Below are 17156 nucleotides of genomic sequence, written 5' to 3'. Positions count from 1 at the left end.
AAACAAGCCCAGTGATGATCTGAATGACAGCAACACAAACCTGCTGGTAGAGAGGACTAGAACAGGTGGGTCACTGACTTCTGATGAAATTGATTCTTGTGTGTCCACAGAGGCTGTGGCTGCCTTCACAGCCAGATTTTTTTTTTTTTTTGGGGGGGGGGGGAGATGCGGATTAAGACACTTAATTCCTGAAGCCATCATTGCACTCTGATGTTTGCAGAGGAATAGTAGTTAGGATGGGCAGGTGAAAATGAGGCCAGGACTCCCAGTTGTGGAGAAGAGGGAATGTCAGCAGGTGCAGTTTGTTACATATGCTACACTTGATGAAATCCACCTTTCTTCTCAGATTTTAATGGCATTGCAAGGCCCTAAGAGAGGCCCTATTACCACCACCTACTGGCTGTGATATTATTACTACGTCTCAGTCACAATAGTTCATAAAGCTTAGTTAGCATCTTGCAGAGACTTCCATAAAAATCATTATCACTGGACCTCAAAGTGCTGAATTTCTCTCTTCTACAGAACCGTTAAAGATGTAGGAGCCCTTTTCAATTTTTGCATTGGTAAGTCCAGTTAAAGGCAACTATGGGGTTGTGGCGCTCATCTCCCTTTCAGGCAGAGGGAGCTGGCGTTTGCCAATAGACAGCTTTTCGGATCATGTGGCCAGCATGACTAAACCGCTTCTGGCGCAATGGAAGCCAGAGTGCACGGAAATGCCATTTACCTTCCCGCCGCAGTGGTACCTATTTATCTACCTGCACTTGTGTGCTTTCAGACTGCTATGTTGACAGGAGCTGGGGCAGAGCAATGGTAGCTCACTCCGTGGTGGGGATTCGAACCGCCGACCTTCTGATCAGCAAGCCCAAGAGGCTCAGTGGTTTAGACCACAGCACCACCCTGGTCCCACGACCACTCGTAAGAGCACATCACATGTACATTGTGGGTGTGTCTGTGTGTATTTTTAAAAATATCACTGGATACATGTTCTGTTTCGAAACAGCTATGGGTAACCACATACAAATATTGAAAACTACTGTGCTAGTAGTGGAAGTATTCTCCCTTGTGGCGAACCAGAGCATACTGGTGTGTCATGAGGGGTAGTGATCAGCATGAGACCTAAGACCTTTATTGGAGGAAACTGTAGGAATTTTTCAGGTTGTTTTTTTAGGTTGTTGATATCCTGTGCCTGTTTAGTGGGACGTATTTGTGTGATTGAACCCTGTTGCGTAAAAACAGTTTGACGTGTTCTTACACGTTTCACACCCTGGGGAATAAAATAACAGTGCGGAGAGGTTTTTCTGCACTTTAAAAATTAAATCTCATTCTGAATTTAGACTGAGCTGGATTAGTCTGTTGCGAAGCATTTGTTCATTGTAGATATATATATTGTAATCCTGTAAGAAGATAGGCCTGAAAATGGCGCAGCCTGGAACTGTAAAACAGTTGGGGCTAATCCTCTCTAATTCACGAGAGTTCTTCTTCTGCTGTCTTCTTTTTAAGCTGAAAGAAAAATGTGCTGCATCAGATGACATGTTTTTCATTTAGCTTGCTGCTCTTCAGAGAGAGAGTGCACTTAAACAACTTTTTAGCCCAAAGCATTGGTAAGAAAATGTGGGAGGTATTAGATGTGTGGAAGGCAAAATACTGAGCTAACATATCCACTGTATCACAGAAGTCATGGAATTAGTGGGGGGGAAAACATTTCTGTGGTTCTTTCACCCTTTATGTCTGATGTCCTGATCTACTCTTGGAAAAATAAACTGCTAGTGATCTACCCATTTTTGGGGTGGGGGTGGGGGGTGGGAGGAGACCAAAGTTGTTGAGTTGTTTTTTTTAGTTGTTTTTTAGGGGTTCAGTTTGACCACGACTGGTTCGACACCCCTGTCCTATAACGTATGTTTATACTTCCTTATGAGCATTCTTGGGAAGAATTAGTTACCCCCTTCACACTTTCACAGCCACTCTGGGCAGCTTCCAACATATATAAAAACATAATAAAACATTAAACATCAAAAAATACAGGGCTGCCTTCATATGTCTAGAAGACATGTATAGGTTGTATAGTTAATAATACTAATACTAATACTAATACTAATACTACTACTAATAATAATAATAGTAATAATAATAATAATTTATACCCCACCCATCTGGCTGAGTTTCCCCAGCCACTCTGGGCAGCTCCCAATCAAATGTTAAAAACAGTACAGCATTAAATATTAAAAACTTCCCTGAACAGGGCTGCCTTCAGATGTCTTTTGAAGATAGGATAGCTGCTTATCTCCTTGGCTTGGGGGTTGCATAACTCCATACCCTCCAATATTTCTCCAGTGAAAATAGGGATGTAGTAATGATTTTCTGGGATCAAATCTGAAACTGGGATGTCTTTTATAAATCTGGGACTGTCCCTGGAAAATAGGGACAATTGGAGAGTCTGCACTTGTGCTTTGTGCAACTTTGATTCATGCTTATGAATACAGATTGGTATTCTGGATTATATATCTTGCATATTCTGCCTGAATCTTTGTAAAATGTGATGGTCAGAGTGACTTTGATTTCATTTTCAGCTGGATTGATCCTGGCCTTGAAGCTCAGCCTGCTGCCTTCAAAGCAACGGCACTGGCAAATTTTAATCCTCCCATTTCTCCTTGATATATTGGTTGGCGAACAGAAATCAATTAATTGGCCTGTGAAAGCCAACAGAAATGATGCTCTGTATGACATTGTGTCTGGAGAAAGAACCTGCTCTGTCATAACTCTCCCACACACCTGGGACAATAGGTAAAGGGTAAAGGGACCCCTGACCAATAGGTCCAGTCGCGGATGACTCTGGGGTTGCAGCACTCATCTCGCTTTATTGGCCGAGGGAGCCGGCGTACAGCTTCCGGGTCATGTGGCCAGCATGACTAAGCCACTTCTGACGAACCATAGCAGTGCAGGGAAACACCATTTACCTTCCTGCCGGAGCGATACCTATTTATCTACTTGCACTTTGATATGCTTTCTCACTGCTAGGTTGGCAGGAGCTCAGCTCGTCGCGGGGATTTGAACTGCCGACCTTCTGATCGGCAAGCCCTAGGCTCTATGGTTTAGACCACAGCGCCACCCATGCCCACCTGGGACAATAGCTGACAATAGCTGACTCCAAATGGGTACCAAATGTGTAAATACCTGGTCCATATCCCCCCGCCTCCAAAGTTTTAATTTAGTAGTTCTAGTCTATCTCAAACTTTCTGGAGCAGTACCAAGAAACCTGCTTTTTGCTTGTGTCCTAATTTAAATGTATAAAGACCTCTCTGCACTTGATCTTAGCCAAAAGGCCGAGAACCTTCTCCATGTGGAGACAGCAGTATCAAACCAGTAGTGCACATACTGCTAGCTTGTTCTCTCTATAAAGATCTGTGGAACAAGGTTATTCCGCCTCTTCTGTTTTCTATGCCAGGTCGTTCATCCACTGCTACAGTATCTTCTACTCTTGCAGACCAAGATTACCAGGTGACAGCAAACACAGCAAAATTTTTAGCTGGGGCAACGGGTGGCGCTGTGGGTTAAAGCCTCAGCGCCTAGGGCTTGCCGATCGAAAGGTCGGCGGTTCGAATCCCCGCGGCGGGGTGCGCTCCCGCTGCTCGGTCCCAGCGCCTGCCAACCTAGCAGTTCGAAAGCACCCCCGGGGGCAAGTAGATAAATAGGTACCGCTTACCAGCGGGAAGGTAAACGGCGTTCCGTGTGCGGCTCTGGCTCGCCAGAGCAGCGTTGTCACGCTGGCCACGTGACCCGGAAGTGTCTTCGGACAGCGCTGGCCCCCGGCCAATAGATGTGAGATGGGCGCACAAACCCCAGAGTCTGTCAAGACTGGCCCGTTCGGGCAGGGGTACCTTTACCTTTACCTTTACCATCTATTTTATATATATATATATATATATATATATATATATATATATATATATGCTTTCGTAGATTTTCACGGGTACAGGAATGCAGGTTTTGGTGTCTTCGGGTGTCTTCCCGTGTAAGAGTCGGGGTGTCTGTGCGACGTTTCGAATAATCATGGAAGCCATCGAGATAGAGAAACACCCTCACAACATGAACAAGCGTGACGACACGTCCCGCCTGCCAGACATCTGGAAATTAGCCCTCCCCACAAAAACCGACACCAGAACCAGAGGCACACAGAACGCCGTCACCAATCAACCACACCAGACCCAAACCCAGACCCTCTCCACAGACATATTACAGACTCCATCCAGTTACCAAACTATAGTGGCACCTCCGGATGCTGCACCCCCCTGCAATCCCTACACAGATCTGGCTGGCACAAGGCACAAAACCATAGCTCGCCCCTATACACGAAGCCAAGCCAGAGCACAACTAAATGCAGCACAGCCATCTTCTCAGAAAAACTCTTCACAAGCTCAAGAGGTCAAGACACGAAAGCTTTAGCAACTAATCTACACTTAATGACCCACCCAGTGATATTCAGAATATCACTCATGAAATCACCCAAGATATCCCTCAAGTAATTAAGGAACAAAAGAAGAAAAGGCACACTAATCTAGGAACTTCCTCTCTGCCCAGAACGTTGGAGGCTATACACCACACCCCTCAACAGTATTTATAGGAACTCAAACACCAGACTCTGCTCTGTTCCAGTAACAAGAAGCCGAAAGCACCAGCCTGAAGATGACGAGTGAGACCTCGTCGAAACGTCGCACAGACACCCCGACTCTTACACGGGAAGACACCCGAAGACACCAAAACCTCTATATATATATATATATATATATATATATATATATATATATATATATATGCTTTCGTAGATTTTCACGGGTACAGGAATGCAGGTTTTGGTGTCTTCGGGTGTATTCCCGTGTAAGAGTTGGGGTGTCTGGGCGACGTTTCGACGAGGTCTCACTCGTCATCTTCAGGCTGGTGCTTTCGGCTTCTTGTTACTGGAACAGAGCAGAATCTGGTGTTTGAGTTCCTATAAATATATATATGTGTGTGTGTGTGTGTGTGTGTGTGTGTTTTTAACATATCATTTTCAACAGTAATTAAACATACTTTTACATCTTATTCAAATTTTTGACTTCCATCAATCCTGCCTGAAAATTTTCCAATCTAATCTCTCAGTATGCATTTTTTATCTTCCCTATTACATGTCAAACTCATAACCAATACTGTATCTCTTATCTTTTTCTACTTTGTAACACTTCGTATATTTCTCCTTACAAAACTTCTTGTAGTCCTACTAGCGTAATACTGGAAAAGTCCCATTCATCAAATCTGGACGTATGGTGCAAGGGCTTGATATTCCCCAGAAGTTCTCAGTTCTAATCCCAAAGTGTATTGGTTTCCTTTTGTCTCATCTTACCCAGTTTGCAGCTCTTAAAGTGGTGGCTAACAGTTTTGAATCACCATTGGGCATTCTTAATACATTTTGTGGCTTAACACCTGTGTTGCTCAGAGTTCCAGCCCAGCTGCTGCTTCTTTCTGTAAAAGAAAAAAGAGTGAGAATAATAGCAGATTTTGGCAAAGCAACTTATAAGTGTTAAATTAAGCCTTGGACTTCATTAAAAATGTCAGACGAGTCGCACTTTGCAAAATGTACTGTGCTGGAGGTTGACGGGGGGAGGGAAGAAGGTTGAGTATGCCTAATGGAATACATTAAATGTATAATTTTTAATGAGGAGCAAGGGGTGATATTTAACTAGCACCAGAAGGTTTGAGGTTTAATAGTTTCTCCAAAATCATGTTCAGAACTCAGATTGCCCTATCTCATTTGAACAGTGCATTGTTCTCATTTGTAAATAGCTTTTTATATCGGCAAACTGCATCTTCAGAATTGCTTGGCACATATATGCTTTGGCAGTCTCACCTGATGTGGAACTCAGTGTGTTTTGACTATGGACAATTTGGGTTTTAGGCATGATCTCTGGAATGTACCCACCCCAGCCCATGTAAGTTGCAGGCTTACTGTAGTTAGAAGAAACTTCTTTAGTCACATCATGGTCCATTTCCTACCAGGGAGCACTGCAGGAAAACAGCAAGGCCCGTCATTTTATCCAGTGATTTGGGTAATAAGTGATAATAAGGGATATGAACTATTAATGAATAAAATCTAGGGCAGGGGGAGAAAACTGGTACCCTCAACACATCATTGGAATTGAACCATAGCTGTCAATGTTTTCCTTTTTTTAAGGGAAATTCCCTTATTCTGAATAGGATTCCTCGCAAGAAAAGGAAAAAGTTGACAGCTGTGAATTGAACTGGCACCACCCCTGATTATTTGTTTCATATCCTGCCTTTCTCTCAGTGCAAGACCCAAAGCAGCATCAATTAAAATAAATACAACAAACACACGCACACAATCAATATAATTGATTGGATGTGCTGGCTGGAGCTGATTGGAATTGTCGTCCAACAACACCTAGAGGGAACTACATTGCCTACCCAGTTTTCTAAAGGCTTTGTTGTTTGGGGGCTTTTGTTTAAATGCAGGCTGTTTGGATTATAGCTGGTTTGTAGTCTGCTCCAGACATAACCTAAATCATTTTACTCTTTAGAGCTGTTATACCAACCCACCCAAATCTTGTTTTTTCCAAGTTGGTTTTAAGATTGCGTTTTCAGCAAAGCACACAACCTTAAAACATTTATGTGACATTGTGTTGCCTACACTGATGTTGATGCTCCCTGTTTCTCTTTATTACCTTTATTACTGCTTTTTTGTGATAGCATGAAAATATAAGTAAGATCTGCGGTGCTTAGGAGGCACAGCATTGCAAAAGAAACTGGGTTTTGTGCAGAAATGCCCGTGCAGCTGGGCTCTGGGGGTTTTCTGTTTTCGAGTGCAGCATCCCTGCTGTGCTACAAATCAGTTATGAAACCTTGAAAAACAGAATAAGACCAGGGAGGTGCAGGTCTTTTTCCAATGAAGAAGCGCAAAGCCTGGCAAGGCATGAACGTGTTGTGTGCAACTTTTCCGGATCATGGCCAGTGGCTGTGGTTGAAAGTCTCTGCAAAGAGCAAACCAGGCACTATCCATGTTCTTGCTTGGCAAAAGGTTGTCGCTCATTAAGATGAATTAGCAAATAGCTATTGACTTTGTTGTTGCCCGTTCCAGGAAAACAAGTGAGAGACGCTGGCATTTCGAATCAGGGAACTTGTGCATTTGTATGTGTGATATAGCCTGCACCACTAGGGTATGCCATTTCAGGGGGTGAAACTTAATTTTTGCAAATTTACCAAGGGAGGGATTTTTAAATAGGTTCTTGTCTGTGAAAAAATCAAATCTGCTCCTGTTTTTACGGTAGGACAGCATTTAGTTTGGTGGTTCCTCTTTCTGCTCAGCTAGCTGACCATATTTTGGAGAGCCAGTGTGGTGTAGTGGTTAAGAACGGTGGACTTGTAATCTGGTGAACTGGGTTCACTTCCCTGCTCCTCCACCTGCAGCTGCTGGGTGACCTTGGGCTAGTCACACTTCTTTGAAGTCTCTCAGCCCCACTCACCTCATAGAGTGTTTGTTGTGGGGGAGGAAGGGAAAGGAGAATGTTAGCCGCTTTGAGACTCCTTCGGGTAGTGATAAAGCGGGATATCAAATCCAAACTCTTTCTTTCTTTCTCTTTAAGGTGCAGCACCCAAAACTCCATACAGTATTCCAAGTGTGGTTGCAACATAATATTTGCAAAGAGGCATTATGATATTGGCGATCCATTGATGGTGGATTTGTTTCCTAACGTTTGGATGCTTGTGCTGTATGATTATATTTTTATAGGGAACTCTTTAGAAAGCTACTTGAGATTCTGTTGCACAGCATTACTCTGAAGCAAGAAATTCTTTTGTAACTGTACCTTATAGCACACAATATAATTGTAGCGCTTAGGGTTCCTACAATGGGGAATTGGAGACAGATTGTCGTGTTGACATTGGCAGTGGGAAACCTAAATGTTTCTCCACTCAAGTTTTTGTTTTCTTTTGCAATAATTTAATATGCAGACCTTCAGAGTCATGTCAGAAATATATATACTAAGCTTTGTTTTTGCCTTTTTCGGTTATTACTCCTAGACATTTGATCACTTTAATGTTCCTGTTCGGAAAATAAAACCATGAGTGTAATGTGCAACTGAACCTAGTTTTAGCCATTAAGAAGGGAATGGGAGTCAGATCTGCTGTTCACATAAGCTTGTTTTGTCCTGGATTGTCAGGCCCTTTTTAATGTTGTTGTGTGGCCATCTTCAGAACAGTGGAATTCAAAGTAATGCTGTTACAATTATTACGTTAGTGCAAGCCTTTCTACTTGCCAGATGGAACTCAGTAGTGTGCAGTCAGTGAACTAGGGGGGCTAGTCTAGTCCCCTAAGGGGTCCAACAGCCCTCCTGCCACATTCCCAAAGACCATCTGGCTTCAGGAAGGAGTGAACATGGCTCCAGCATCCTGTCAGAGCCCTGGCGCCTCCTTCCTAAAGCCCAGGAAGCTTCTGCCCAGCTTAGAGTTTAGTGCGTTACATTTTAGTGTTCTTTGACAATCTACTTCTTCAATAGGCTAAAGGTATTTTTACACTGAGTATCTTCAAGGCCTGAATGTTGTCTGGCTCTGTGGCAAAGCAGCCCAAAGCTCAGGCTGGGAGCAGGGCAAGGCAAGGCAAGGCTGTGTGGCTTCAACAACAAACATACTGAGACTGAGCTCTGCATAGTGATAGCAGTTGCATCCCAACTATTAGCCCTGTCTGGACCATAAGGTGCTTCTTCATCTAAAGGGGCCCAGCCTGCTTTGGTAGTCTCCTACTGAAGGGAACAACTGAGTCTCTGGTTTCATGGCAGACTCCTGGGAGTCTGAGGACAGCAATGTATACCTGAAGCGACTCCTCCCCCATCGTTCAGCCCGGACACTGAGATCCAGCGCTGAGGACCTTCTGGCAGTTCCCTCATTGCGAGATTACAGAGAACCAAGCAGAGGGCCTTTTCGGTAGTGGTGCCCGCCCTGTGGAATACCCACCCTTCAGATGTGAAGGAAATAAGCAGCTATCCTATCTTTAAAAGACATCTGAAGGCAGCCCTGTTTAGGGAAGTTTTTAATATTTCATGCTGTATTGTTTTTAACACTCGATTGGGAGTCACCCAGAGTGGCTGGAGAGACTCAGCCAGATGGGCGGGGTATAAATAATAAATTGTTGTTGTTGTTGTTGTCACATCTTCAGGCTGGAGGGTCACTGTCCCCACAGGCTGATCTGGTGAAGTGCTCTTGGGATTGACCCCTCTAGAACCCTTCCCCTTTTGGCTTGGAGTCCTCTTCCCACATCCCCTGAAAGAGGGGGTCCAATTGTGGGTCTCTGACAAATACGTTCCTCAACACACCTAAGAACTCTGGTTGCACTTTCCTGATGCTTCCTCGCCCTTCCATGCAACAGGTGCATGGACCTCTAGACTTGGCTATACAGTCTACAACAGGCTTCCTCAAACTCGGCCCTCCAGATGTTTTTGGCTTACAACTCCCATGATCCCTAGCTAGCAGGACCAGTGGTCAGGGATGATGGGAATTGTAGTCTCAAGAAATCTGGAGGGCCGAGGTTGAGGAAACCTGGTCTACAAAGTAGTAGAAGTCAAAGGGTGGACCCAGGTCACCCCACCCCAATGTCTAGGACCCAGAGCACTACCTTAGGAGTACTCTTAGGCTCGAGGAAGCACAAGGCCATGCCACAACTTACTTTTGAAACTCCTTATTTGTTTCAGAAAGGGTTTGCATGTGGCATGAACGGCTAGTGTCTGAGAAACACAAGCCTTATGCTTCCGTAGTTGAATGTTGCTAGTTGCAAGGTCCTTTGGATCCTGACCAGTGCGTCTTGCGTTCCCAGTTGTGTGCAGGAAGCACAGTAGAATCAAACGCTTGTGCAGCATCTCTTACACTAGATGCCATTGATTGAAATCAAAGTGTCTCAAATGCATTTCTGAATTGGAGATAAGATTGATTATAACTGTGGTTTCCATCTATCTATCTATCATCTATCTATCTATCTATCTATCTATCTATCTATATCATCATCATCTATTGTTATCTATCCTGAAAAGAGCTCCTTTCTATGTTTTTTTTTAAAAAGGTGCACATATAAATAACTTACTGAAACAGACCTTTTAAAAATCCTAAATTCTTTAGTCTAAAAACAATATGAATATTAGTGAGATTTTTGCTTTTGGCTATAGGTAGAAAGCAACATCTGACTGACAAAAAACCATCTTCTCTTTACTTGGGACATTCCTGAATCCATACAGAGAATGTTCCATATATAGGTAAATATTATATGCGAAGGGTGTTGTCAGGTGTTGTTTTCTGTATAATGGCACGTGTGTGCATATACCTGTAACTCTTTCCCTGTTCTTTGGGTTTGACAAGAAATGTTTGACCAGATGTAGATGAAGAGTTTGGATTTGATATCCCACTTTATCACTACCCGAAGGAGTCTCAAAGTGGCCAACATTCTCCTTTCCCTTCCTCCCCCACAACAAACACTCTGTGAGGTGAGTGGGGCTGAGAGACTTCAGAGAAGTGTGACTAGCCCGAGGTCACCCAGCAGCTGCATGTGGAGGAGCGGGGAATCGAACCCAGTTCACCAGATTACAAGTCTACCGCTCTTAACCACTACACCACACTAGATGTGAATTGTGCTACGCCCTACCACCATAGTCTTGACTAGTCTTTCTTTAATTGAAACACATGTCTAGCATTTTCCCACTTGTGGTTTAAGGGGAAATGTAAGCAAATCTTTTTTCTTTCTTTTTTTTTGGGGGGGGGGGAAGTGATTGCATAGTGTCATATATATAATGGGAAAGCAATGGCCTGTTTTCACTGATCATTAGTTTTATTTCTTAAAAAAGAAATTGTTGTGCATTCTGTTCTTCATTGTGTGTGTGTGTGTGTGTGTGTGTGTGTGTTTGTGTGTGTGTGTAAACTGTCTTGGGTTGTTTTGAGAAAACTGACCAAGAAATGCTAGAAGAAATTAATAAAGGTGATAATGTTTTGATTTATAAAGATGGCTTTGCGCAATGGAGCTTCTGTAAATAACACTTTTCACTATTTTGCTTCTTGCAGAAAGAAAAGTATCCCTGGCCACTCAAACATAACAGTTGGATAAGTGCTACTTGGTAAGTTTCCTGTTTATACACAATGGTGCAAACTTGCCACCATTGTATGAATCATAAACCATGCTTTGGGAGTTTTGGGAAGTATGTGGAGATGCTAAACAAGAGCTCATGTTTGATTTTATTGGGGTCAGTGTTGTAAACAAAAATTGCCCTTTTCCCTTATGGGGTATCCAAGAGCCCATATAGAGTCCTTACATAGGTTCCCTATTGGTAGGAGAGAATAACAGAGGCCAACCAGAGAATATTGAGAAGCAAAGCAGCTAATAAGCTTGATCTTTATTGATCTGTTGCAACAGGGTGCTCCCCTCACCCACAGGAGAGAGGAGGGACCCAGAAAAATGGCATGCAAGGCCTTATAAAGACTTGAAATTCCCATCCTGTAGATCAAGACCACCCCCAGAAACATCATACATACATCACAGAAGGGGTGTAACCTAAGACTACCCTCAGATATATCACACCTACATCACAGAAAAGGCGGTCTAAAACAGAAATTTGAATATTGTTTTCTCCTGTTGTTGGGTTGGATTGCCTGGGGAGCCTACCCATTCTTTTGTGGTGATAAATACTTAGTTCCTGGGCCAGGTCACAGGCTCACACCCTATTCAAACACAGACATACCCTTAAGACAGGATTTGTGAAGGAAAAGACAATGGGGAGGCTTTTCCACTTTGACCTTGCAGAGAAAACCTTTGCTCATTTTAGGAATCAAAATGGCTTCAGGTCGGTCTTCCTGTGCTGATCTATGTACGTGCGGTTATGAACATTACCATATATCTAAGACCTCAAAATTCCTATCACATCAGGAAACTTTAGCATAGATGGTATACATTGCTTCAGGCAGGGATTGCCCTCCTGGCTCTTGAGCTGAAACTGGCAAAAGCTCCTTTAATCTTTAGCTTGCTCCTTCCAGCTAATTACCTGGTTACAAAGGCATCAGATTCATCATAGCTCCTTATACACAGCAAGAGAACAGGCCATGAGCAACAGAAGGTGTCAAGGGTTATAGCAAGTGAATCTGGCAGCATCTGAAGGAAACCTCAGGAGGCAATTTATTTTTGCAGCTCTAATCTAATATATCACATTGCTACTTTGGGCTGGGGAAACTTGTACTCCCTTGGTGCTGATTGGAGAAACTAGACTTGCACATCTCACAATATGTATATATCTTTGGAGAATGATCTCTCTGCTACCAGCTATCAAGGGAAATATACGTTGCTGTCATCTAAAGGTAGTATCAGGTCTGATTCCTGAGTGTTTTTTAATCCGTTTATTTATTGCGAACCTCAGATCTCTTGGCCGGGTCAAAATTTAGGATTATGCCAAAATGACAAAAATGATGGGAAGAATCAGAACTCAAGAAGACCAAAATTTTATTAAGGAATGGGGAAATTTTATCTAAAAACCACTATAAACAGTTAAAATCGTTAGTAGGATTGAAATAACATTTGTAGTTTAATGGCGAATTTTGGATATAATAGGGATGTAAACGATTTGGATTATTATAAAAGATGCAGGAGGAAATTACTAACAATAGGATCCATAACGGGGAGGAAGGAAAAGGAAGTCCAGGGGATTCTTTGCAATCTTGTTTTCTAAGTATCTAAAGCTGCACTCCCAGCCTTGCTTACCTGAAAGTAGGCCCCATTGAAATCAAAAGGACTTACTTCCTGAGTAGACATAGTTAGCATTGTTCTGTAAAATTACATCAGTAATAATAATATAATAATAATAATAAATTTTATTTATATCCCGCCCTCCCCAGCCGAAGCTGGGCTCAGGGCGGCTAACAACAATCAAAATAGCTCAACATTCTAAAACATTCATTATAAAATTAATTAAATCAAATTAAAATCAAATTAATGGCAACCATCAAGCAAAATTTTGTGCAGATTGCCAGAGGAGGGGGTCAGGCTGCGCCCTGACAAAAGGCCTGGTGGAACAGCTCTGTCTTGCAGGCCCTGCGGAAGGATGTCAGGTACTGCAGGGCCCTAGTCTCTTGTGACAGAGCGTTCCACCAGATTGGAGCCGTGGCCGAGAAGGCCCTGGCTCTAGTTGAGGCCAGCCTAACCTCTCTGAGGCCTGGGATCTTTAGGGTGTTTTTATTTGCAGACCGTAAATTTCTCTGTGGGACATACCAGGAGAGGCGGTCCCGTAGGTACGAGGGTCCTAGGCCGTATAGGGCTTTAAAGGTTAAAACCAGCACCTTAAACCTGATCCTGTACTCCACCGGGAGCCAGTGCAGCTGGTACAGCACTGGATGGATATGATCTCGCAGCGAAGACCCCGTAAGGAGTCTCATCGCGGCATTCTGCACCCGCTGGAGTTTCTGGGTCAGTCTCAAGGGCAGCCCCACGTAGAGCGAGTTACAATAATCCAGTCTGGAGGTGACGGTCGCATGGATCACAGTGGCTAGGTCAGGGCGAGAGAGATAAGGAGCCAACTGCTTAGCTTGGCGGAGATGAAAAAATGCCGCCTCTGTTATAGCTGTAATCTGCGCCTCCATAGAGAGGGAGGTATCGAAGATTACACCCAAACTCTTCACGGATGATGCTGGCACTAATTGCACCCCCGCAAGAGACGGGAGTTGCCCCCTCAATCCCATATCGCTCCGTCCCAGCCAGAGGACCTCTGTCTTCGAAGGATTTAACTTCAACCGGCTCCCACGTAACCATCCAGCCACAGCTTCCAGACATCTGGTCAGTGTATCTGGGGCCGAGTCAGGATGGCCATCCATCAACAGACAGAGTTGGGTGTCATCGGCATACTGATGGCAACCCAGCCCAAAACTCCGGACAAGCTGGGCGAGGGGGCGCATAAAGATGTTAAAAAGCATCGGGGAGAGAATCGCACCCTGAGGCACTCCACACACCAAGGAGTGGCGCGATGACAATTCCCCCCCAAGTGCCACCCTCTGTCCCCGACCGGAGAGAAACGAGCGCAGCCATTGAAGGACTGTGCCCTGGATCCCCACGTCGGCAAGGCGGCGGTCCAGGAGTTCGTGATCGACCATGTCGAAGGCTGCTGACAGGTCTAGAAGAATCAGCAGCCCCGACCCGCCTCGATCCAGCTGCCTGCGGAGATCATCTGTTAGGGCGACCAAAGTGTCTCGGTCCCATGGCCAGCGCGGAAGCCGGACTGGAATGGGTCAAGAGCAGATGTTTCATCCAGTAGTAGTTTTAGAAGCCTGCAAACAAAGGTTTGGCTGTTGGGGGGCATAACTTTTTCCAGAAAGGGTGGGGGGGGGGGTTGTATGGAAGAAAACGTGGGCGCTACTGGTTTGCACAGCCAACTCCGCCCAACATTTCTGTTTATCAACAAGTTAAAGCCCCATTTAATGGTCTTGTTCTGACTTGGCTTCATATGTCCCCATGTAGCCAAACCTCAAACGTAGGACAGTGGTACCTTGGGTTGCAGACGCTTCAGGTTACAGACTCCGCTAACTCCGAAGTAGTACCTCGGGTTAAGAACTTTGCTTCAGGATGAGAACAGAAATTGTGCAGTGGCTGTGGGAGGCCCCATTAGCTAAAGTGGTACCCCAGGTTAAGAACAGTTTCAGGTTAAGAACGGGCCTCTAGAATGAATTAAGTTCTTAACACGAGGTACCACTGCATTAAGAAGCTAAATCCTAGGAACATGCCTTATACCTGCCTTAGACCATTGATTCTTTGACCACTGGCCTGCTAAGTTTGGTTTCAGCCAGGAATTCCTCCTGACCCTACCTGGACTTGCTAGGAATAGAAGTTGGGGCCTTCAGAGGAAGTGGTGGCCTCACATTGGCACCCTGTTGGTCAATAAAAAGGGGGGGATGGCACCCAGTAGCAATGAACATGTTGGTCACTGCTGGTAGGTGGGGCAAACCCTTTGCACTTGTTCACAGGCTGCCCCAGAGACCACCAAAATGCCTCCCCATCTCTGCTGCCTGCCAAGTTGGGGTGAGCACTTATCTCAGCTGTCGAATTTCCCTTGCCTGGTCCTCTTGTTACCGTCACTACAAGTTCTCTGCCTCCTTTCCCCATCTCTAGAAGTTGCGGATGAGATGGCTTTGCCACAGCATCACCTGTGAAGAAACGCGTGAGGGCGGATTCCCTTTGTAAAATAAAATAAAAGCCAGCAGTTCTCTAGAGCTGTGGCTTCATTCGTCATCAGTAGACCTCGCCTCTTTGAATTTGTCCTGAATGCTTTCTTTCTCCATGCCTTTTGTACTGTGGGAACTTGCACGTTAATTAAAATAAGGGGTTTGCAAATAGCCGATGTTGTTTTCACCCCTTGGTGCAAAGGCTGCAAGTAGCATTTAGGGTAAATAAAGCCCTTAAATATCAACACAGATAACATCCTTAGTTAAACTAACATCTGTAGCTCAGTAACACTGTCTGTTTTTGTCAGATTGTGTTTGATTTTGGAAGCTATGTGGAATGTGAGATCACTCTGCAGCTTTGATAATTGGTCACTGTAACTATTATGTTTTCAGGTAGTTATCACTACCTGTTCTTTTTTGCATTTCATTTCACTCTGTACACACTCCTCTAAATTTTTGTTGCAAGACTATTACAGTGGTGCCTCGCAAGACGAAAAGAATCTGTTCTGTGATTCTCTTCGTCTAGCGGTTTTTTCATCTTGCGAAGCAAGCCCATTGACGGATTAGCGGATTAGCGCTATTAGCGCTATTAGCGCTATTAGCGGCTTTTAGCTGCTTATCTGCTGATCGGATCAGCTGATAAGCGGCTTAGTGGCTTAGAAAAAGGGGGGGGGAGGGAAAAAAACCAGCAGGAACTCGCAAGACATTGTCGTCTTGCGAAGCAAGCCCATAGGAAATTCGTTTTGCGAAGCACCTCCAAAACGGAAAACTCTTTCGTCTAGCGAGTTTTCCGTCTTGCGAGGCATTCGTCTTGCAGGGCACCACTGTATATATGATCATTAAAATAAAGGGAGATTTCCTGTAATGAATCTCAGAAGTGCAATAAGAAAAGTGTCATGCTTACTGGAGAGGTCATTTTAAATTCCACACAGTGATACAATCATCTGTGTTTTATACTCTACATGCTTCATGTCTCTAATGTATGTTTTATACTTTTGCTGATTCCATCTCCTGGATATAATCTGGGCTTTTGTGAAACCAATTTGCAGCCACATTTTAGGTCTTCCAGGATTTAGGAGTGAAACGTAACTCTTATAGATGAAATCTTCCCTGTTTTGCAACGTTAACTCTTTTGATTCACAATACACAATGATATTTTCCTCAGCTTATTCCATTAATAGTGGGTTAATTGGGATAATGCCCTAACAATTGACAGTATTTCCTTTGAACCATTGTTTTTGGATGATGGAATGGAGCATTAAATTGTGCAATGCTCCTTTCCTGAACGACCAACCAGGAGGCACAAAGTTTGATTTAGGGGGGGAAAGTTGTTAGTTTTGGATAACAGCCCCCACTCGAAACTGGCAAAATTGCCTAGATGCATTATGCATTGACTTTAATGTCTTATTGACCCTGAGAACAATGTCCGCCTTATCTGATATCAAGATAATCTTGCTAAGAGTGGGAGGTTCCCTTCTTATCTTTGGAAAAACCTTTCTGATGTTGTCTGCTTGCGTATAAACTGTGCCAAGGGAGGTGTAGTCTCAGATGAATGCTGGCAACTTTGCTGCTAAGCAAACTGCTGGCCTCAATGTTTTGCCTTCAAAGAATTCACTGCAAACTTTTGCGAAGATTTCCACACTATATGAATGTTTACATGTCAGCTGAATGAACTTTTAAATTATTGTTTTAAGGTATCTCCTCCTTAACCGTGGTCTGTAATGTTAGGGAAAACTTACCATGATGTGCGAGCCAAGCCATTATGTCTAAATACCTAAACCTCGATAGTTTGGAGTTGGCTCGAAGAGTGATCCAAACCATGGTTTGCATTAATCACAAGAGTTGTGCTTCCTTGCATTTTCAGCCTTTGTGTTTACAAGCAAGTCTCCTTGGTGCCCTTGTTCTTCTGGGGGCAAGGCTTGACAAGGGAAATCACTTTTTCA

The 17156-nt window shown here is 44.0% G+C and overlaps 1 protein-coding gene across 11 annotated transcripts in view; it reads left to right on the top strand.

The window, feature by feature from the left end:
- Positions 1-17156, top strand: part of PLCB4 (phospholipase C beta 4) — a 211220-nt gene that overhangs the window by 77306 nt on the left and 116758 nt on the right. For 8 of the 11 annotated variants that reach the window (XM_082215450.1, XM_082215449.1, XM_082215459.1 and 5 more), the window contains one exon: positions 11083-11135. The exons of the other annotated variants lie outside the window; for them this stretch is intronic. The gene's annotated coding sequence lies outside the window, so the exon portion shown is untranslated. The remainder of the gene's footprint in view (positions 1-11082; positions 11136-17156) is intronic. 11 annotated transcript variants of the gene reach the window in all.

The sequence above is a fragment of the Podarcis vaucheri genome, assembly GCF_965113315.1.
Source record: "Podarcis vaucheri genome assembly, chromosome: 3".
NCBI lineage: Eukaryota > Metazoa > Chordata > Lepidosauria > Squamata > Lacertidae > Podarcis > Podarcis vaucheri.
This window is presented reverse-complemented; position numbering and strand designations above follow the sequence as displayed.